The sequence below is a fragment of the Myotis daubentonii genome, chromosome 2 (assembly GCF_963259705.1).
Source record: "Myotis daubentonii chromosome 2, mMyoDau2.1, whole genome shotgun sequence".
NCBI classification, from domain to species: domain Eukaryota; kingdom Metazoa; phylum Chordata; class Mammalia; order Chiroptera; family Vespertilionidae; genus Myotis; species Myotis daubentonii.
This window is the reverse complement of record NC_081841.1, coordinates 104,164,714-104,187,241: the sequence shown is the minus strand read 5'-3', so window position 1 is coordinate 104,187,241 and position 22,528 is coordinate 104,164,714. Positions and strand designations below refer to the sequence as shown.

Here is a 22,528-nt window from a genome sequence, read left to right as displayed (position 1 = left end):
ACAGGGTTGAGTCACACATGTAGTCACCTGTTGGGAATGGCTAAAGGCATTTCCCCAAACCTGAATAGGAAACTGATTGTGGCTGCCAGACAGCTAAAAGGGCATCTTAATCTACATGTTATTGCCTCCTGTTGGCCAAAGCCTGTACAGCCATAGGCTATTCTCCAAACTGACAATGCTTCTGTACCCTTTGAAACCTTACCCTTTGAAGTGTATTATCTACACCTTGCCTTAGGACAAATTGTGTTAATAAAAGCAAGGGTCCTAGACAAGGAGGGAGTCTTCTGTTCCTTTAGCTGAAGGTCCTCTGATCCCCAATGCCTTTCAAAATTATATCTTGTCTCTGGACTCTTTATTAGTCCCCGGATTCCTATGTCATCTACGCATAGCCCCTTTCCCAGATTCCTGAACCCTTCTAGATGCTGGGACAAGAACCCGGCACCTGCTGGCCTGCTTACTCCTAACTGCCCCCCCGCCAGCCTGATCACCCCCAACTGCCCCCTCCAACCAGCCTGATCGCCCCCAACTGCCCCCCCCCCCGCCAGCCTGCTTGCCCCCAGTGCCCCCCTGCTGGCCTGCTCATCCCCAACTGCCCTCCCCCCCCCTGCTGTCAGCCTGATTGCCCCTGACCGCCTCTGCCCCACCACCATGGCTTTGTCCAGAAGGTCTCCCGGTCTAATTAGCATATTGCCATTTTATTAGTATAGCTATGCATAATACATGGACACAAACATCCATGCTGCCTAATGGTGCTAGGCTGGGACTTGGTCTGTTAACTTTAACCTTCGATGGTGCTCTCTGCAGCCTAAATTCTAGCACCTCCATTCCTTCCTTATCTTCTTTGGAATCTTGGCTTAGTTGCTCTTTGATTCTAATCAAGGTTCCCTATCACTCATGGTTCCACTGGACCTGCAATTTGAAGTCCAACCTGGCTAAAATATAGCTTTACTTAAAATATCCAGCCAGGTTTCTGTCTGTCCTTCCTCCAGCTTTTTTTTCTAACTTTTTACAGAGCCCTTGAGCTCCTCCCCCCCCCCTTCCCCCCACCCCCTTCTGCCAAAGTTCATACTGAGTGCTTTTTGCTGGGAAGTTGCTTGCTTATGGGCCTTGTCAATAAGGATCCCTTAGGAAGCCTGTTGAGTAGGACTGCTAATCTGAGCACAGTGTTAAAAATCCCCTTGGTTAAGTTCCACTTATACTCCCATCAGAGTCTGAACACTTGCTCTCAGAATTTATAAATATTAACTCCATGTTCCCCCTCTGTGTTACCCAAACAGAGCAACTCCACAGTCTACTAAATTTATTGCCAAAAGTTTTTTTAATACTTCACAATCATATTTCAAACATATTCCTAATAAGAATGTAAGATTTATGAGCTTCAAGCACAGGTGAAATCGCTTGCAGAAGACCACACAGTAAACAAAGTGGTAGCGTTCCGGTTCAAATCCAGATCTGGTGCCAAAGGCAAAGCGGCTGATCCTTGAGTCACACTGGATGAGAAGGGGGGCACTCTTTGATGGTAAAGAAGGCTATTGGGAGTCAGAAAAAGCCCCAGCAGGTAGAATTTCTTAGTGTAATTTGGGAGCATTTCACCACTGTACAATTGAAACTGGGATGTAGTTTTAAAACAAGGCATAGTCACTTATTATGATGCCAAGCACTGTCCAAAGTGCCTTACAAATATTAGTCCCTTTTTATATTTCACTAGAGGCCCAGTACACAAATTCGTGCACCAGTGGGGTCCCTTGGCATGGCCTGCAGGATCAGGCCGAAACTGGCTCTCTGACATCCCCCGAGGGGTCCCAGATTGAGAGAGGGTATAGGCCAGGCCAAGGGACCCCACTGGCGCACGATCAGGGTGGGGGAGTGATGCAGGAGGTTGGCCAGCCGGGGAGGGACTGTGGGAGGGCTCCACGGTGGTGTGTCTGGCCTATCTCGCTCAATCCCGATTGGCTGGACTCCAGCAGCAAGCTAGGGTGGAGCATCTGCACCCTGGTGGTCATAGGAGCAGTTGAGCGACCTTAGCATATCATTAGCATATTACACTTTGATTGGTTGAACAGACGACTGGACACTTAGCATATCAGGCTTTTATTATATAGGATTATAATCTTTTCCCAAGTTAGCACCGTGTGGTTATATGCTGTATAAGTTGCTAGTATAATTATAAGAGTATCATGTCCATTGGCTGACAATGAGCCCCCTTTACTGACCAAGGACATTTGACAGGCAGGAGGTATGGAAAGGATTCAAACGCCATGGACACTGACTGACCTATAGGTTTTGGTTTCCCTACGAAGTCAGGAGGAGACTGTCAGGATGGCTCATCTCCCCCATGTCACAGGTTACTGGATCTCTACAGACTGCGCTCCTTACTTTGTTTTTTGGAGCAAAGAGAGACAACAAAGCGGTTGCCGGTGAGGTGAGTAGTGTGGGATTTGTGTTCAAATTTTTGTCATCTCTGGGACAGTGACTCGGGAAGAAAGCGCTTGACCAGCTCTCTGGCCAGGTGTGCTGGTCCTTCCCTCCAGGGGCACAGGCAGATGCAGGCTTTGGGGCCTTTCCTGGCAAAGGGCAAGGATAAGTTATTTATAAAAAGCAAGGGCATAACAATAAAATAAAAGGCAATTGTATAATAATCTTTTAAAACCCGTTTAAGTCTCTCCCATATCTTTGACTTTTGGAAAAGGAAAACGTGTTGGCTCGCTGTGCTCCCTGGTCAGGGCTAGGCACGGTCCTCCTTGCCCAGGCCGCGGGGTCTGGCAGCGAGGACCTCAGGATGCATCTGCCAAAAAGGTCGGGACGACGAGGGAAGGATGGCTCCTCCCGCTCCCGCCGGCTCCTGTCGCTCTCATTGGTTCCCCGGTGACGTGACCGCGCGCGCGCGCGGGCTGCCAGGTCGGAGGCGGGCGCGGGGCTGATGAAACCAGGCGCGGATCTTGCCGCCGCTCCATTCAGTCCCCGCAGGCAGGTGTGAGCGGTCCACGCGGCGCGTCCACCGGCTCCACTAACGGCATCACCGCTCCAGCGCCCGCCCTTCCGCCCCAGCCTCCGCCGCCGGGCGGTCCTGCCTGCGTCCCGCGTCCGCCGGCTCGGTGAGTGCCCGGCCCGCCGCCCGGGGCAGCTCCGGGTCCGGGTCACCTTGGGCCCCGGGCGCGTGGGGCCGTGGGAGGGCGGCGCGGCCTCACCCTGGGTGCCGGCACCCTCAGCGTGGCCAGGGCAGGGCGGAGCGCGCCATTTTAGCCCGTGTTGTGTCCCTCCGGCGCGGCGTGGCGCATGATGCAACCCGAGTGAGGAGCGTGGCCACCTGGCCCCGCGCGCCCGCCCGCGTGGTGTACGGGCCGGGGCGGGCCGGCGCAGCTTCCGGCGACACTCCCGTGCGTGGCGCGGGCACAGCACTGCGACCCGCCTCGCGGTCTGCGACGTGACATCCACCACGGGCGCCAGAACCCCGGCGTCCCAGCGGGGGGTCCCGCGGCAGGTGGCCGGCGCGGGGAGCGCCCCGCAACCCCGCACGCTGGCCGAGACGCCCACCTCCTCTTCCCTGACACTCCGGATGCGCACCCCTTACCTGGGGCCCCGGGTTTTCCCAGGGAAGTCCGGTCCGGGTGCTCGGACTTGGCCTGTAAAGCAGCCGGAGGAAGTTCTTCCGGCTTCATAACGACCATGTCTTCCCGGCGTGTTCCCGGCTGCGTAGGTCAGGCATTCCTTCCAGACCGTGCGTGCGCACCGAGCAGTGTGCTGTGCACCGGGGCTGCTCCTGCGCCCTCGCCTTCTCAGTGGGTGTGGGGACCAGCCAGGATGGAGTTTGACTTGCGCGAGCAGGACAGCCAGACCTGTGCCTTCTGGAAGGAAACTCGGCTCAGCACGCAGGGTCAGGCTCTCCCGTGGAAGTCACCTGGAGTTGGATTCATTCCAGATTGAGTTCCAGGAGGAGAGGGTTGGGGGTTCAGCCCGAGGTACAGTCCCTAAAATGTGCTCTTAAACATGTAACCGGTAGGACTGCATATGTTAGCCTCGGGCTGAATTTCCTAATTGTGTTTAGTATGAATTGTAAGTTATTTAAGATTTGTCTTGACATTGCTTGTCTTTTATGTTTAGTTCAGATAATAGGAAACCATGGTAGGTCCTTCAGCTAAATATGTCCCTGATATTTTTAGTTGGTCTCAGTGGAAATTATTATTTTTATATGAACAGATCCTTCTGTATTTAAAACAAAAGGTCTTATTTAAGTCACTCAATCAGAAATTTAGGGGATAAAGTCAACAATGGATTAAAATAGTTTTAAAGGTTTAGCATATTAAGATTATGTTTAATCATTATACATAAAATTTAAAGGATGTCAGAGGAGTTTGACTAAACAAACAGGACAAAATTTAATAGAGATCAGAAATGTGCTCACGTGTTTGAATATGGATTTGAGCCACATGGGTGCTCTTAGGTGTTATAATTATTTGCTTTAGAAGGAAAAAAAAATCTTGAAGGACAAGATTGCTGACCTCAGGAGCTTGAATTCTAATTACATTTGGTAGAAGGTTCTATTCCTTGATAGGATTAAATGCATGTTTTACTGTTTTTTCTAGTCTAGTGTCTTTCTACTAAGGCCAGTAACGATGTTGGAGGGCCCAGCATTATGTCTAATTGAATTAATCCCTGTCGTGAGCAAGGGAGCATCCCTGAAAAGAGTCACTCACAGACATTAGTGTGGGCATATTGCTACTTGACATAATTGTCGTGGCTGAAAGTGACCCCACATCGGATTGTTAAAAGGTGTCCAATCCCTATTCATTACTATGTATTTGGAGGGCAGATTTGAAACAGGCAATAAGTGTATTTTTTGTTATGGAGAGAAATTGTCTGGGCCAGAGGCACTTTCTGAGATGTCCTTCATTCTACCTGGCCCTTGGTCCTCACACCAAGTGGGACCTGTGGTGGGGCCGTAGTGTTTTTCTTTATTTTTATTAAAGTTTTTTTAATTGATTTTAGAGAGAAACATTGATGTGAGAAACATCAGTTACCTCCCATACCTGCCCCTTGGGACCTGCAGCTTGGGCATGTGCCCCGACCGGGAATCGAACCTGCCACCTTTCCGGGTATGAGACCATGTTCCAACCAGTTGAGCCACACCAGCAGGGCACCTAGTGTTCTTCTGTGTGATTGGCCTCTTCAGATCGGGGCCCTCTACCACCGTGGGTCCCCTAGGCCACAAGGCCTTCGCTTTTACTTTGAGTGAGGGTAGGGAGGCTCTCATGATGACTTTCAACCCTGTGTAGAGAAGAGATAAGGGAGAGGGGCAGATAGGAAAGCAGGGAGACTTGCAACTAATTCTGGAATAAAACCTCTAGGCTATTTCTGCACAGGCGAGAGTGGCCGAGTAGTTTTGGTGAGAGGTGAGGGCAGCTTGGACCCGGGTAGCCATGGTAGACATGCGAGGAGGTTGGTTTCTGCTCCCCTGTAGATTTTAAAGGTGGACTCAACGGGATTGGCCAGTGGAGTCCCTGTGAGGTGGGAATGAGGGCTACTGTGAGTGTAAGAGGAGTAGAGTTGCCACATTAGCAAGATGGGGGAAGCTGAGGAAAGAGCAGGTGGGGAAGGGCTGAAGTCATAACTGCCACTTCACCCTCAAGGGACAGGGCTGAAGGAGATCTACTTTCCTAGGGGCCCTTCCTAGGCTCCGTGACTGGTGGCCACCTGCCCCAGATCGGAGGCATTCTTTTTCTCACCTAACTTTCATGCCTCCTCATACCTGACCAGAGGTTCTCCCAGTGCCTGCAGCCTCCCTCTGCTCCCCTGCCACCCTTCAGTGGCTAGCTTGGCGGTGGGTTTGTCCTGTTGTCAGGATGAAGACCCTTTGCCACTTGGGGTTCTAAAGCCACAGGGTGTACCTGCTTTTTCATTTCTGGGCCTTTAGGACCACCTTCAAGGGGTTTCTTGGGCCTTAGGCAATGGGCATTGGATCCCAGGCCAAGGTTTCCTCCACCTCAAGATTTAGGTGTCTCATAGTAAAGATATATAGCAGCAGGATCTTCAGTGGCAGAACATCTGCCTTGTACACTATAGGAATTCTCTTTTTCTCCCTCCATAATCCCCGTTCACCCCATACCACAACTCCGAAGCAGTTTTGAAAATAACTACCCCTACCCTAACCAGTTTGGCTCAGTGGATAGAGCGTCTGCCTGCGGACTCAAGGGTCTCAGGTTTGATTCTGGTCAAGGGCATGTACCTGGGTTGCGGGCATATACCCAGTAGGGAGTGTGCAGGAGGTAGCTGATCGATGTTTCTCTCTCATCGATGTTTCTAACTCTCTATCCCTTTCCCATCCTCTCTGTAAAAATATCAATAAAATATATATATATTTTTTTAAAAAAAGAAAATACCCCTGCAGTTCAAAGGGAGTCATAATTTATCATGGAAGGATTAATGTGCTTGCCACCTGGGAATCTGCTAGAAGAACAAGCAGCACATTGGTTGAACAATTCAGTGGGCAGCTAACTATGTTCGTTTCACTCCAGAGGCACTCCTTCAGACACCTGGTGCCCGCGGGCTGTGGGTGAAGCATGGACCTCACACGTTGCTCAGGTACAAAGCTCCTCAAAAGGATCCCCCCATGAGCTTAGTAGAAAGACACTAGACTAGAATTCAAGGCTCACCCATCCTGCTACACCCAGTGACCTCCATTTGGCTTCCCGCCCTGGTTATTGCTTCAAGGCCTGGAGTTAGAATGGTGTGCTGAGGGAAGAGGCCTTCACAGCTTCAGTGTGCAGAGATGAGCTGCCATGGGACAAGGACGCTTCTAGGAGCCAAGGGCAGGCGGTGCCCATGCTGGGGACAGAGCAGCCTTAGGCTTTGCAGCTGTCTGTGTTTGCAGCCTCCAGAAAGTCCTTGAGACTTTCTGAACCTAGTAGACCTGCTCTCTGTCGACTGGGGAAGATTCTGTGAAGGAATAAAGGGACTAGACCAGAGGTCCTCAAACTTTTTAAACAGGGGGCCGGTTTACTGTCCCTCAGACATTGCACACATGCGCACTGTGGGCCCAGGATGAGTCGGCTGCTAAGCAGGACAGGCAGCGGTGGCAAAAACACCCAGCGGGCCGGATAAATGTTTTCGGCGGGCCGGATAAATGTTTTCGGCGGGCCGCATGTGGCCTGCGGACCGTAGTTTGAGGACCCCTGGACTAGACTAAATCAGTACATTTAGATTCCTTTCATGAAATATGTTATTTCATGAAATAAGCCTACTGTTCTGATGATGGCAATTAGAAGTCCAGCTCAGGGAAACCTTTAAAGGCTAAGATGAGAGGGACTTACATGGAGATAGGAGTAAGAGCCTCCCTTCCCTGAGTAGGATCGGGTACATTTATGCATCATCTCTTCCTTGTTCCTGGATGGACCTTTCTCTCTCTCTTGTGTAGGGAGGGAACGGCAGTTTTGGTTCCTTAACATGCTATATTCCTCCTGTAGTGCTTTCTTAACAAGATTCTGTCGGTTCTTGACTGTGAGAACAATCAAATATGTTCCCACTTGTTTAAGAGCGGGTCCTACACTGCCTGCGTGCTCCATGCATGGTGGGCTCTGCAATGTAGAGAATATCAGTGCTGGTCTGAGCTGCAGGGGAGTAGCCTTGGCTCGGTGTGGCCAGCCTGAACTGCTCACAGGGCCATGCACGGTGTGGGTGGAGGAGATGCCATAGGCCAGCGGTTCTCAACTTGTGGGTCGTGACCCCTTTGGCAGTCGAACGACCCTTTCACAGGGGTCGCCTAAGACCATCCTGCATATCAGATATTTACATTATGATTCATAACAGTAGCAACATTACAGTTATGAAGTAGCAACGAAAATAATTTTATGGTTGGGTCACAGCATGAGGAACTGTATTGAAAGGGCCAGAAGGTTGAGAACCACTGCCATAGGCCTTCCCGCAAAAAGGGTGGATCTCAGACTGGGCTCCACTTATAGGAGGAGTGCCTGTTCTAAGATCTCTCTCAGAGCCATGTTTAACTTTTTCATGTTGCTTGCATAATAATTGACTTCTAGTGCTTTCTTTATAGGAGTGATGTAATCCACTTACACACTTAACACAGCTTCTGGCACAGATTAAATGCTTGAGATAAACGTTAGCTGTTATACTGGAAAGAGCTCAGTTCTTTGATTTAGATGTGGAGAGAAATCATATTTATAACAACGTTATCTTGCTATACCATTTTGCCAAGGTGTTAACATGTAGTCGCATTACCTTGTTGTGTCTGCATTGCAGGGGCGGTGTAGTGCCAGGGTGTTGTGGGACATCGATCCTCTGCTGATCTTGGTCCAGGATCTCTGGATATGGTCCTAGTTCTTGTACATTGATTGTCCCCTGTAGGCCTGGAGGGCTCTCTTTATCACTGACCTTTCACAGTTGAGATCATGGAGGGCTTTCTGTGGCCTTTTTGCCACAGTGGGGAAGGGGAACACGGGCGGGGGGAGCACAGTCTCTGGGCCTGTGTTGGCTTTGAATGCCCTGATGACCTCGAAGCTATTCTCTCTTTGGAACCAGATTTTTCCCTGCGTGTGGGGTTTAGGGTTCCTGAGGTCTCAGATCCGCATATCTTAGGTTGGGCCTCTTGAACCTCTGAAAGGGAGATCTCACAGCCCCATTCTTAGTGCTTGCCTGCGTGTGTGTAGGAAAGTGTGTGCATGTGTGTGTTTGTGTCTTTTTGGGGGGTGTCTACCCTCGTCGTAGTCCCCAGCCATTTTGTCCAGATTACCTGAGGGCTTTGGGTTTAAAAATCAAAGCCCCAAACCTAGGGCCATCTATGTTTTCTACCTGGTTCCTCCTTCCTGGAGGTGGTGACATGCAGTCCTCTAGTGCCTCGAGATGGGGGTGCATTACTTGGGGCAGCAGGGAGAAGGGACGGCAGCAAAACTGTCTCACCGTATTTCTCCATACTGTTCTGTTACCTTCCTACCTGCGATGAAGATGCTGGAATTGATCTTGTAAAGTTGGCGTGCAGATGTGTTCTGTTTCCCGTATCTTCTGATCTGCCTACCAAGTGCCATTAAGCAGAGTCTTGTACACATATGGGAAGGAAGGGAGCTGAGCTGGCTGAGATCAGGAGTCACAAGCTCAAGCTTAGGACTCATTGTGTCCTCAGCACTTTGTTTCCATTTAGTCCTCACCACCTCTGAGGAGGTTGGCGCTGCTGTTTTGACTGACGGGGAAACAGAGGCACTGAAGTGATGTAAGCTGCCCGCAGGCACACAGGTAGGTAGAGAGTGGCAGAGCAAGGAGTTGCTCTGGGGGCCTGGCCTGAGTCCTCCCACCAAGTGTGCTGTAGGGCCGTGGGCATCAGCCTCACCGGGGGCCTCGGCCTCCTTGGGACCGTGTTCTGCACGCCATGTGCACGGGGCAGGGCCAGGTGCCCAGGTTTCAGCGTAGGAACCTGAAGGTGCTTCCCCCCACCCCCCTCCTCCTTACTGAGTGAGTCTGGGAGGTGCAGGGGCCTGCTGCTCTGCTGCTGGACAGCGCCCTGCTTTTCCCTCTGTCCAGTTCTCTGCGGTCTTTGAACGCAGGTCTTTCCTCCCGGAGCCCCAGCAGCAGAGCTCTCGGTACAGCTGGCACTATGTCCTGGGACAGCGGTGTTGGGCAGTGGACAGAACCTGGGGCTGGCATGTATGAGGGAGGCCGCATGGCATTGTTTTAGGGTTGGTAGTTTGGCATTCACATTCCCAGAGTCAGGCTGGATGGGGGACTTCCTGTCCGGGCCCCAGGGGAGCCCAGTTCTATTTGTCTACACCTGGTCATCTCCACGTGGGGACAGCCCTGTGCAGGAATCTTGTGGGAGCTGAACTCTGTTTATAGGGAAAAGTCGCTTCCAGACTATACTCCATACTTTTCAGGACCAGTGGTGGAGGAGTGGTCCTGCCCTCAGATCGCTACCTTGCTGACTGCTGTCCTGTGGTGAGGTAGGGAAGTTCCTCCTTCCTTGGAAAGCACTTCTTTGACCTCACAACGCATGGGCCATCTGTGTTGGGGTGACTCCCCAGCAGGTCCACCCCTTCCTGCCTTTCAGGCTTTCTTCCCCCCCCTTTTTTACTTTTATTAGCATTTATTTTATATTGAATTTATTCCTGAGCCATACGTTTTTGTTTTTTCAGTTTTTCTTCTGTGCAACCTTCTCTTCAGGTTTAGGGACCATATGCTCTTTTTCAGTGAGGATCATCTCCATGTGGCAGGGAGAGCTCCTGGATGAGCTGATCCCCCCATGAGCTCTGTAAGTTCTGTGTTACCTCCTGGGAGGTTTGTTCACCTGGAGAGCTCAATGAACCATAGAATCTGTATCTAAACCCTGCAGTTCAGCATTGCTCTCTGCATTTTTAACCATGTGTAGCAAAATTCAGCACTTTTTAAAAAATCTTGATTGTTCAGAGAGTATTACAGATGTCCTTTCTCCCCACCCCCACCCCACTCCCCTATTGCTTTTCTCCATCTGGATCTTGCCCTACCCCAAGTCTATTGTCTGTGTCCATGAGTTATACATATTCTATATAATAAAACCCTAATATGCAAATTGACCAAACAGTGATATGACAGGTTACCATGATGCACACTGACCACCAAGGGGCAGATGCTCAACGCAGGAGCTGTTCCCTAGTGGTCAGTGCACTCCCATAGGGGGAGTGCCGCTCAGCCAGAAGCTGGGCTCACGGCTGACGAGCACAGTGGCAGCAGGGGGAGCCCCTCCCACCTCTGCTGTAGGTGGGTGGTAAGGAGCGAAGGGTCCCGGCCTGTGAGAGGGTGCAGGCTGGCTGAGGGACCTCCCGCTGGCCCCCCAATGCACTAAATTTTGTGCACCGGGCCTCTAGTCTACACTAATAAAAGAGAAACAGGCAAATTTGTGTCACTCCGCTACGCCCACCAGCCAATCGGATGAGTATGCAAATTAACCCAACAAAGATGGTGGTTAATTTGCATATGCAGGCGCAGTACTAAGACTGAAAACTGAAGGCTCCAGCCAGAGTGAAGACTGAAGACTGAAGGCTCCGGCCTGAGTGAAGACTGAAGACTGAAGACTGAAGGCTCCAACCAGAGTGAAGACTGAAGACTGAAGGCTCCGGCCTGAGTGAAGACTGAAGACTGAAGGCTCCGGCCTGAGTGAAGACTGAAGACTGAAGACTGAAGGCTCCAACCAGAGTGAAGACTGAAGACTGAAGGCTCCGGCCTGAGTGAAGACTGAAGACTGAAGACTGAAGGCTCCAACCAGAGTGAAGACTGAAGACTGAAGGCTCCGGCCTGAGTGAAGACTGAAGACTGAAGGCTCCGGCCTGAGTGAAGACTGAAGACTGAAGACTGAAGGCTCCAACCAGAGTGAAGACTGAAGACTGAAGGCTCCAGCCAGAGTGAAGACTGAAGACTGAAGGCTCCGGCCTGAGTGAAGACTGAAGACTGAAGACTGAAGGCTCCAACCAGAGTGAAGACTGAAGACTGAAGGCTCCGGCCTGAGTGAAGACTGAAGATTGAAGACTGAAGGCTCCAACCAGAGTGAAGACTGAAGACTGAAGGCTCCGGCCTGAGTGAAGACTGAAGACTGAAGAGGCTTGGCTTCTCCGCTGCGGCCACAGTGGAGAAGCCAAGCCTCGCTGGGGCCGCAGCAGAGAACCCAAACCTTGCTGTGGCCGGACCAAAGGCCTGGGTCCCGGGTGCTGGAGGAAAACCGGTGCCAGCAGCCAGGGGAAGGAAGGCCTATTGCATGAATCTCTTCATGCAACGGGCCTCTAGTATGTATATAAGTTCTTTGTTAATTTCCTCCTGTCCCTTTCCCCCCCTTCCCTTTGAGATGTGCCAGCCTATTTCATGCCTCTCATTCTATTTTTTTCATCAGTTTATTTTTTTCTTTAGATTCCTTTGTTTAATTTGAATTTTAAATTCAATTGTTGATAGATATGTATTTATTGTCATTTTAATGTTCATATTTTTTATCTTCTTATTTCTTCTTCTTAAAGAAGACCTTTTAACAGTTTATATAATACTGGTTTGGTGGTAGTGAACTCCTTTACCTTTTTCTTGTCTGGGAAGCTCTCTATCTGACCTTCAATTTTAAATGATAACTTTGCTGGGTAGAGTAATCTTGGTTGTCAGACCTTGCTTTTCATTAATTTGAATATTTCTTGTCACTCCCTCTGGCCTGCAAAGTGCCACGGACCCTGTGTGCAGCCCCACTGTTTGACCATCTATTCCCCCCCAACCACCATTGTAACGACAAATGGCACACATTGCTTCTGTAAAGTGACATCCTTCAGATACCTAGTGGCTTTTGGGTATGCATAGCCTTGATGGCCTGGGCGGTTTCGTGGGTGTTCTTAAAGTGAACACGAAGCGTTGAACCTCTTGATTTACATTATTTTTGGGGTTTTCAAGTGAGTAGCGAATTATTTTCAGAGGTCACCTCAGGCAGTTTACGGAAAAGCTCTCTCAACTTTCTTTTGGATAATATTTCAGACTTAAACACTGCAGGTGTAGTACAAGGAATTCCTATGGACCCTTTTCTCAAATTCACCAGTTTTTCATTCTTTCTTTCTATTGATTGATCGATCTCCACACATAGGCTTGTTTTTCCTAACCACAGCACAGAATCAAAGTCAGGAAATTTAACACTGAGTCAGCGTTGTTATTTAGCCCACAGTCCATATTCAACTTTCAGTTTACTACCATTTGTATTTGGTGTTTTTTGTAGGAGTAGAACTTTCGAAGGAATGAGCTGTGGTCAGATATTCTATCTCAAAAGCCTCCTTAAGAAAAAAACATGTTTCTAAAACGTAGAATGCTCGTTGTGAAAAATTTGGAAAGGACAGAAATGCAAAAAAGGAGGAGAAAAAAGCACTCACAATTCCAGCACAAAAGCTTAGTGCTGTGCCAGGTGGAGAGCCCGTGAGAGGTGCTGGAAGACCCAGCTCTGTGTTCTGGTCACCGGAACCTGCACTCACACACCCAGGCAGCAGCCCAGAGCCAGTACGGGGCTGTGGGGAAGAGAGGGCTCCTGATTGGAGCCAACCCAACTTCATGCCCCTGCCCACCACTTGGGCGGCTGCCACCTGAGCAAGTGAACTGAATGACCGCAGGGAGGGGCAGGGTGTAGGTCATTATTAAATACCCAAAACTTGTTCAAGACCTGAGAAGTGTTGCAGGTCCCCTCTTGTCTGCTCTATACCCCTTTCCCCCCGAGACTTAGCAAAGGGCAAGGATGGGCATGGGGCCTTGGTCGGGAGAAACACCGCTGGCTCTTGGCAAACATCTCTTAATTATTTAATACTACTTTTGTTATCCTCTTGGCCCCCTACCAGTGGGCCAGTGGAGAAAGAAGAGGTGAAACTCTAAGTTGTGAATTTTGCTTTTTGTTAGTGACTGCTCACTTTCCTAGGGGAAGGTTTAAGAACCATTTGAAGTGTGGCTCTTCCTCTGCCTTTCATGTATCAAGGCCATTCTCTTTGCCATCACCTGCAATAACTGAGTGGGGCTCCACTTTTTCCTGGCCAGGAAAGGATCTTTGCTGAGTGAGTCTTGTTTTGGGAACGATTTTTTCTTAGAAGCTGCTGTTGCGTTGTCCACGGCTCCCGGTCATCTGTTTCTCAGTTTCCCTGAGCTGGTAATGTACATTGTGTATGAAGAGACCTCTGAAGGTCGTGATCAAAAGCCTCAAGTATTTTTCATGTGTTTGTTTTTTCTTCCCCTGCACCAGACCCTCCCTTGAAGGAGCTGGCCTTGAGAGTGACTGTGGCGGGCAGCTGCCTGGGGTGTGCACACCCCGCTGGGGCATGGAATGCCTAACCTGGATGGGCCAGGATGGCCAGGCTCTTCTTCAAAGAAACCCTTTGAAGTGCAAATATTTCCTTTCCTGAAAAGAAGGGAAATTGAAATTGTTCTGTGCAGACAATGTTCTCTTAGATCAAAGAGGGAGTGAGGCTTATAAAGGGAGATTCACAATAGACCTACTGTGGCACGGTGGAGATGTGACTGTGTTGATGTCAATGTCCACTGCCCGGAGTGTGAGTTGGTGAGTTGATATTTTCCTTTAAAAAAAAAAAATTTCTTGAGGTCCTAAATCTAGACCTGACAATGTTATATTTAACTATGTCTCTCTTTTGTGTTTTTATATTGTGTTAAGCATTTAGAAAGACCTTTTGGGAAATTATGACACCTCCATGATGGAAAATTTGGTAGCTAATAGAAATGGCGTTTTCATAGGACATTTGATCTAATAGGAAAATCTTTACTGTTCAAAGTGAAAAATATCTGGATGGAATTTTTCCTATTGAGTGTTATCTTAATGCAACACATGTATTTACACAGAAAGAAGTGTTTGAACGGCCTTTTGTCTTGCTTAGAAAACAAATATTCTTTAACAAGGCTGTGTGTATAATTCTGAAAATAATTGTAAAGAAAGGGAATTGATCCTACAGAACAAGAGCACAGGGACATAACAACTAGCATCGGATAACTTGCCTCCTTTATTAAAACCGCACAAATCTCTGTCCTTGTTTCTCATAAACTTCTTTTATTTATTATACTTCTCAATAAAAATAAACAGTGTAAGAATACTTAATTTACAGTCTCTTAAAATTTTATCTCTAAGTTACAAATATCATCACCACTGTTAGTATTCGAGAAGATTCCTCCAAAACTTGATTTTATGCTGTTGTTTTGCTAATATTCTGTGAAATAAGGGATACTCTGTCGTTATCATTATATAACATGTCCCCTTGAACCTACAAACAACGTTTTAGCAGCTAGTTTGGTTTTTTAAAAAACAGCTTTTGTTGGAGACATGTCTTTTTCGTTAAATGTCAATGTTGGGAGACATTAGGCAAAAACATTCCTTAATTTTTTGATTAACTGTACTGAACTGGGAAGACTGTCTCTCTAGTCTGAGTTTGATACAATCAGAATTTGGGAAAATTATCCGATAATTTTCCCTAGGATTTGGGCCCAGTTACTGAACGACTGTCTTGGGTCTGTTGTCTGGTGAGGTGAGGGCATAGCTTCCTTGGACCATTTTGAGTGGGGGCAGAGCCTGGGCACAGGCCGTGGCTGGAACATTCCTGTTGCTCTGGCTGCCAGCCTGTTAACATCTTGCCTGAGGATCTGCAAGGGAGTTCTTGTGGAATCGCCCTGGAGAGCCTTTGAGTTGGTGGGAGATGAATGTGGAACGTCCTGGGTTGGCTGGCTCTGACACCCTAGCTGGCCCCTAAAAACCCCAGCAGGGGTCTCTCCCACTAGGTCTGTGGCCATGTAGTACAGAAACACCATTTGCCCTGAAGAGGAGGCCCTCCCTGGGAGCCATGAGAGAGAGAGAGGAGCTTTCCCTCCACACTTAAGCAGCCCTGCCCCAAATTTAAATGAGTGGATGACTCAGAAACTGTAGTCCTCTTTCCTTCTTCTGTAATTACTGTTAGACTGTCTGAAGCTTACAGGACTTTATTACTTGTCTGGGCATGGGAAAGACTCCTTGAAATTTTGTGCCCCGAGGGCCACATACCTTCCAGGTCTAGACCTCATGAAAGGTCTGCATCTACACATGCAAACTGTACACTGATAAAAAAAAAAAAAAAAAAAAAAGTGTAAACCCAGGGACAAGACTAACCATGTCATATTTTGTTTCTGGAAATTTAGCACACAAAACAAGAGACATTTTCTCCGTATAGTGCATCTTGGGCGACTTTTTGATTTGCCTCTCCATCTGTATCTAAAAAGCATATAGGTAGGTATACACATGGATTGGACAGACATGGAAATACAGGCAGGCCTTAAGGATAGAGAAAATACATTTTAGTGAGTCTACAAGTTCAGTAATTTACATAATGTAATAGGGTCTTCCAAACCCTAAAGTCAAACTTCAGATGTCTTAAACAACCTAGACCAGGACATGCATACACACGACCCCCTAAGCCTGCATAAGGTTTACTTACATTGGGTTCTGGATAATAGGGATGAATGGCTAAAGGTAAAAGGGCAGGCCCACCTGGGTCCCAGAAGTGCTGGACTCTGCCAACAGGGGAGACCTGCTTTTGAATAGCCAGGGAAGAACTTGGCTGCGTTTGCCTGTCATTCAATTAAAAGCTTGGTGCCTCGTGTATATTTGCACTGGGAAATCTGAGGTAAGAGAAGTCTGCAAAGTGGACAGTGGCCCTGCTTCCCCAAGTGCTTTACTGAAAATGTTCTGGAAGTGTCGGGAAGTTCCCCGAATTCCTTGATCTAAATGGAGTTCTTGTACTTTCTCACGGGGGAAGAAGTGGGGAGAAGCAATGGGGACGGAGTGTTACTGCGTTAAGTTGTATGTGATTTTTATTTTTGCTGGGTTGTCTGGTTCATTAATTCATATGCTCATTAGAAGGCTTTCTGTTAAGTGACATGGAAACATCATTGACATTGTTCTTCAAAATGTGGGACTCGTGACCCTTCTGTAAAGGCTGGAGAGCCAAGACTAGAACTGGGGAGAGCTTTGGATGGTGGGGTTAGGGTGTGGTCGGCATGGGCGGGACTGATTGTGCCCTGCATTCTTCATGTAGCACCCTTATGAAATCCCACCATAGCACTGTTTCTTTGGGAAAATCAGATTTAATTTATGCCACCTCATGTGGAAATATAGAGGGCAGCTTATAATCACCTTGTTCACACCTTTCAGTCTCTAGAAACTTGCACATTTTAGATTTGTCTCACCAGGTGTTGAGATGAGCAGTGTGTTGCATGGGCGAAACTTTGCAGTTGGGCCTGTGAATAATTGTGCTGCTTATAACACTCACCTTGGCAGAGAGGAAAATCCATCAGCCAAGGAAATGTGTCTTGATAGTTCAGCAAAGCAGCCAGGGGAGGAAATGAAGACACATTTTAAGGTGTGAAAAAAGCCCATAAAGGAGAAGGCTGTGCTGTCCAGCGCAAGGAACCCCCTCCCTCCATGTGTGTTCGTGGGTTGTCTGAGCAGGGCGAGGGGTAACCCATAAAGCAGGGACGTTTCATGAATGTGCTGGGAAGCCGGATATGGTGAACATGGCTTGATGAAAGGTGCTTAGAGCCTGCAGTCCTCTGTCCGCCGCTGCCTGGCCCTGAGGTCCTCCTGGGACCCAACACCTCCTCCTCTCTGAGTGCCCTCTGGCTTGCCTCCTCCTCACGTAGGCACAGGCCAGGAGTCCAGAGACCAGAAATGTTGAGCAGGGACTACAAAAAGAAAAGGCCCTGGGCCCAGTGTCCAGATCCTCCCCCTTCCTTCGAATACTCCAGAAGAGCCATGCTAGTCACAACTATACATTTCCTCATGCCTCTGGCAGTGAGCAGCGTTGGGGCAGGTCATTCCTGCTCTTGATGCAGCCCCCTGGGTGCTTGCAGACAGGTGGGGTCAGGAACTTCCTCCCTGGGCAGCTGGTGGCTGGTAACAGCCCCTAGACAACAGTAACCTTTTGTGTGGGGCATCTCCTGCTGAGGTTTTGGAAAACTGGGATAGGCCCTGAGAAGTTTCAGCCCCACACTATCTCACCAGGGAGGAAGCTTGAGGGAGGTTATTTTCAAAAGGATCAGACAGCCATACACATACAACTATATACAGGCCCCGCCAAAGGGAAAAGAAAGCAAGCTGGCTTGTGTTACCAGCCCCCCCCCCCCCCCCCCCCCGCCCCGTTGGAATTTAGGATGAAGCCCTTCTGTAGCAGTGCTTCTAGAAAGAGTTGTCTTCTGCCAGAAACGTTTCTTTTGGAAAATCCTTCAGTGTTCCTACCTCTGCTTCTCTCTTCCTCCTCTGAGACACATACTCTGCCTGCCTGGTGGGATAGACACAGTGATGTTAAAGGTGTGAGAGAGAAGGGGAAGGGTCTTGCCTGCTATCAGGTACACATGCAGAAATAAGGGCAAACATGACTCTGTGAACTAAACTGCTTTTGATGGGCTGAGACCGGAGCCCATCCTAGGGGGTGCTGAAGGACCACTGCTTTCTGTAATCTGGGTTAGACCAGCCTGAGACGAAAGGGGCCACCCTGTTAAGGGCACTCTGCCCAAGCCCTTTAGATTTGCCTCATCAGACCTGACCCGTTGAGGGGAGAGCCTTCTTATTCGGATATGCAGATGCGCGCATATAAAAATAACACGCCCTGGCATTGAGTTCACAGAAGGTTCAAAGGAAGACAAAGGATGGCAAGTAGTCAGGTTTGCAAAAAAGGCTTCAATTGTGCAGCTGAAGTTCAGATGCTTTAAATCTGCTCTGTGGACAGAAATCCGATAAGGGTTATATTACGGAGGAGGGGAACGTTCTGATCTGCTAGTCCCAAGGAAAACTTTGCTTTTGTTTGGGGGTGGAAGAGAGTTCATATGAGGGGTGACGAAGATTTGGGACTTCCCAGGCAATACCGAGAGAAGGAGTGACCGTAAGACTCTTGGAGGCCGTGGCAGGTCGAACCACAGATTTATCACCCAGCTTTGGAAGTCAGAGCTTGTCCCTTGTCTGGATTCTCAAATGTTTTAAAAGAAGTAGGAAGCACAAAGTGCTTTCCACAGCCCATGATGAACGGACAACCAGCAACCAGCGGGAGCAGAGGTGTGAAAAGGAGGCGGCTCGGGAAGAATGTCCTTGTTGGTAGCACGGGGGAGCCAGGGGGCCTGGGTTGTCTTCTAACAGCGCTGTATGGACATGTCTGCTCACAAAGATTGCCTTGCGAGCTTTCCCAAAGACAGGACTCTTGGCCAGAGAAGACCACGTTTGACTGAGATATTATTTCTTATGTTTTTGGCATTTCAGAGTGGAGCAGGACACCTATCCATGTTGTCCTTGTAAAGTGAGTTGCAGCCCCAGGATGGACACAGCCCTCTCGTCTGAATGTGGAGCCCCACTTGGAGCTGAATTCCTGGAGTTTTCTGTGTTCTTTCTGGGATGTCCTCTTCTAGCCCATCTCCCCCTTACTCGGGACCTCTGAGGGCCAGCCTCCAGCTCCTCCTAAGCCTGACATTTTGCAGCTACATGAAGTATATGTTTGATCTGAAATTGGTATTGTTGCTGTCAGCCTTTAGAAAGTGGGGAGAACTGGAGACCCAAGAAACAATGACATAATGCCAGTGACACCAATTTTAAGGCCAGGTTACCTGCATTAATGAACTCCCAGATTGGCCCGTCTCATCTGAGAGAGCGGTGTGGCTCTTTCTGCCTGCAGAAAGCACCCTGTTTCTTGACTGCCAGTACCAGGAGTTTCTGCCCTTATTCACGGAGCATTAGGCAGCACTGAGTATTAATGATGTTTGGTGAGAATTAATAAGTATGTCTTCAGCTCTCAAGGGGGATAGGTCCTTCTTAGGAAGTTGCAAGGCAGCGGCAGGTGAGCAGTGCTGGCACCAGTGTCCCTCCATGAGGACAGAAATACATTCCTTTGGGCCAAGTTTGTAAATTTGTGCATAAAGCAGATCCAAAAGCTCAGTTCAGCTTTTATGTTGGCTACCTGTGATCTGTTTGCAGATTCTAAATTTGCGGACTTTTAGCAGCATGGAAAGTTGACATTGGCAAAGCAAATCTAGTTTTCTTTATAAAAATTCAAAATATACTGGGGATTTATCCTAAGTTAAAGGCAGGATACAGTGCTGTATTTGTGAAAATATAGGTCGTCATCTTTTTTTTGAAGTTTATTGTTTTGATAAGGCGTCCCTGGGATTTCTTCCAGCACAGATCAAGGGAAATTGGCGCAGGGCTGAATAATACTTTTATGTATAAATAAGAAAATCGTGGTATTCTTAGATGTTTGTGTAAGTGCTCCCATGACTAAAGAACAGTTGCAACTGTTACACAAAGGGGCTTGGAAAAATGTATCTGAACTGGCTTGGCTTCAGTTTGGGAGGCGGTAGCCTTTCTTCTCAAATTGCATCCGACTGTGCGGACTGTGTGCTTCGTTGGGAGGGAACCGGACCAGGTGCCTCATTGGGAGCGATGGCAGATGCTCTTGTTCACATGCTTGCTGGAGGCCCACACAGACACTGGTGATTCCTGCTGCAAATCAGTAGCTGGCAAACTGGTAGAAAGGCAGACAGCTTTTGTGACTGCGGCGAGTGCCGTGGAATGTGAAGATACGCCTGAGACGGTATTGTTATATAAGATTTCAAAGCAAAGCTCTCCAGGAAGTGTGGCATTTGTCCGTTTATTCATTCATTCAGCAGTTACAGTTTTGGTTGGATGCGTGAGGTGCTAGTACCGAGGTACCCGAGGGCTGCCTTCTGGGGGATCCTCTGTAGATGCTGTGAAGGTGCAAGCAGTTGGCTGAGAACCCCATTCCTTTATGATGAAGCCAACTAGAGAGAGTGCCAATCTCTGCCCACCCACCTTCGTCCCCCGGAAAACTAAGGTCCTACAGTTAGGCTAAACCTGCTCACAATTGCTTGCCTCTCTGTTTACGTAGGCAATCTTATGGTCTGTCATCAGTCCTCGCCCCGTCGTCTCTGAAATATTTCCTCTTTGTTGGCCAGATTCTCTACTTTTATTTACAGCTTCCCAAACCTCCATCTTTCTGAAGTCCTTCGTGTTTGGACATGTCCCTTTTTGTTGTTTATGTTCTTTCTCCCCTATTTTTGTATATTTTTCTATGTTTTTGTGTCTGTCCTTTCTCCCCTGTTAAACTACAAGCCCCTGTAGGGCAGGGACCACCTCGCTTTTTCTGTCGCCGGCAGTTCCTAACTGTGTGTGTGCAGTGGACGCTCAGTACACAACTCTCGGATGAAGGATCCTGGGACTCGGGTAGATTGGGCTTCTCTGGGTGGGAGTGTGATCAGCACTGGGTCAGGTGGTCCAGCTCTGGCGCCTTTCCCACCTACCTTCGGTGTCTGTGCCACGCACTTTGACCTACCCTTTGAAGAAGGATTGTGAAGCAACATTATACACGTAAAGATCAACAAAGAAGAGTGGATGATTCCCGGGCAGAAATGCAAGTTAAAAGGCAGGAAATGAGGATACTTAGTAAACGGGTTTGGAGGGGAGGAGCGAGCGGAAAGAAATGCCCTTGAAATTCTTCTTTAATCATTTGTTTTAGAGATGGAAAGTGGAACACGGAGAACAAACATTTTCATTCAATGTATACACAGTTTGGCAAAACAAATAACTGGGCTTTGTGAGTGTCCAGATGGCTGGGCAGTCTTTTTCTGTTGAGTTCAGAGTAGAATAAGTGGGAGAAGCTGCCCCTGTGACGAAATGCAAGGTAAAATTCCACTTTTGGGATTGAGAGTCAACATATGCCAAGGCCTCTGGGTGGGGTGGTGTCGCCAGGGGAGTGACCCACAGCCCGCAGTGTGTGACCGGCTTCTTTCTAAAGGAGGCACATCAGTGAACAGCGCCTGGCACGAAAAGGAAACACTGTGATCCAGGCTGTGGTTGCTGTCAGGCCCCGACACCCCCCGCAGAGGACTATGGTCGTTAGCTCTACAGAAATGGCAGTAGTTAAATATTCACAAATAAAAATCTGGTTAAAAACTTGGCCATTATTAATTTCATTGTTTATATTTATTACTTAGATTTCTTAATAGTTTTAACTCAGTTTAAGCATTTCTAGGCAATTGTCCTCAAATTGCCCATCTGAGTTAGTACAGATGGAAATAAATTAAACAATAAGCTTATTTTTATATTTTAAGCTCTATATTTGTATAGTCATTTGTCAGTTATAGAACACCATCATATAATATAAAAATGTACTTATTTAGAGTTCCTGCTTAATCTCCATAGCACTTCATGAGTTGGTTATTAATATGATTTCTTATAGATGAACAAACTACTGTAGTAACAATAATGATAATAGCAGCAAGCATACAGCACTTACTGTGTGCTAGGAACTCTATGTGCATCGCATATATTTATTCATTTGAACCTCCCCAAACTCTGAAGTAGCTATTACTACCATTATCCTCATCTTATAGAGGGGAAAGGAAGCTCATTAAGTAACTTGCCGACCATATTTTGAATCCAGTTTTACCTGAGATTTTAGCCTCTTCACCATGGGGAGCAGGTAGGGATGGGGTGGAGAGGTGTACATGAATTGCTCATTTTCAGATGGTAAGACTGAAACAGAAGTAGAGTGAGTGCCCAAGATCGGACAGCCAGGGGCAGGCAAGTCTCCTGACTCCTCCTCAGATCAGTGAGCAGATGCAAAATGAGCCACATGAAAAACATGTTTCACTCAGGGAGTACTTAGTTCAACAAACTCAATAACGTAGCTTGATCGAGTGGGCAGGCCTTCCCACCCAGGTGCCCTGAACCGTGGCATTCTTCTCCATGCATGGAAAGGTCAGAAGACTTTTATCTCGTTTACCTGGATTTGTGTGATGTTGACTGCGATGTCTGTCTAGCTGGAGGCCTTGCAGCGTTCACGGTTGGGCTTAGCCACAGAGGTGGATCCGGGAGGGGTGGGGGGAACTGGCCCAGTGAAGCGGCTTTGGGATGAGGCCACATCAGCCACTTAGAGCCCTGATAAGCATCATTGAGATTCTCTGAGGCTCAGTCTTCTATTTATAAAGTGAGGATTGACTGTTGGTTTTCTGTGCATGTGGAAAA

At 48.3% G+C, this 22,528-nt stretch overlaps 1 protein-coding gene across 2 annotated transcripts in view; it reads left to right on the top strand.

The window, feature by feature from the left end:
- The first annotated feature begins 2,959 nt into the window (after window positions 1-2,959).
- SLC7A1 (solute carrier family 7 member 1) overlaps window positions 2,960-22,528 on the top strand; it is a 58,750-nt gene continuing 39,181 nt past the window's right edge. For both annotated transcript variants that reach the window (XM_059684083.1, XM_059684084.1), the window contains exon 1: window positions 2,960-3,095. The gene's annotated coding sequence lies outside the window, so the exon portion shown is untranslated. The remainder of the gene's footprint in view (window positions 3,096-22,528) is intronic.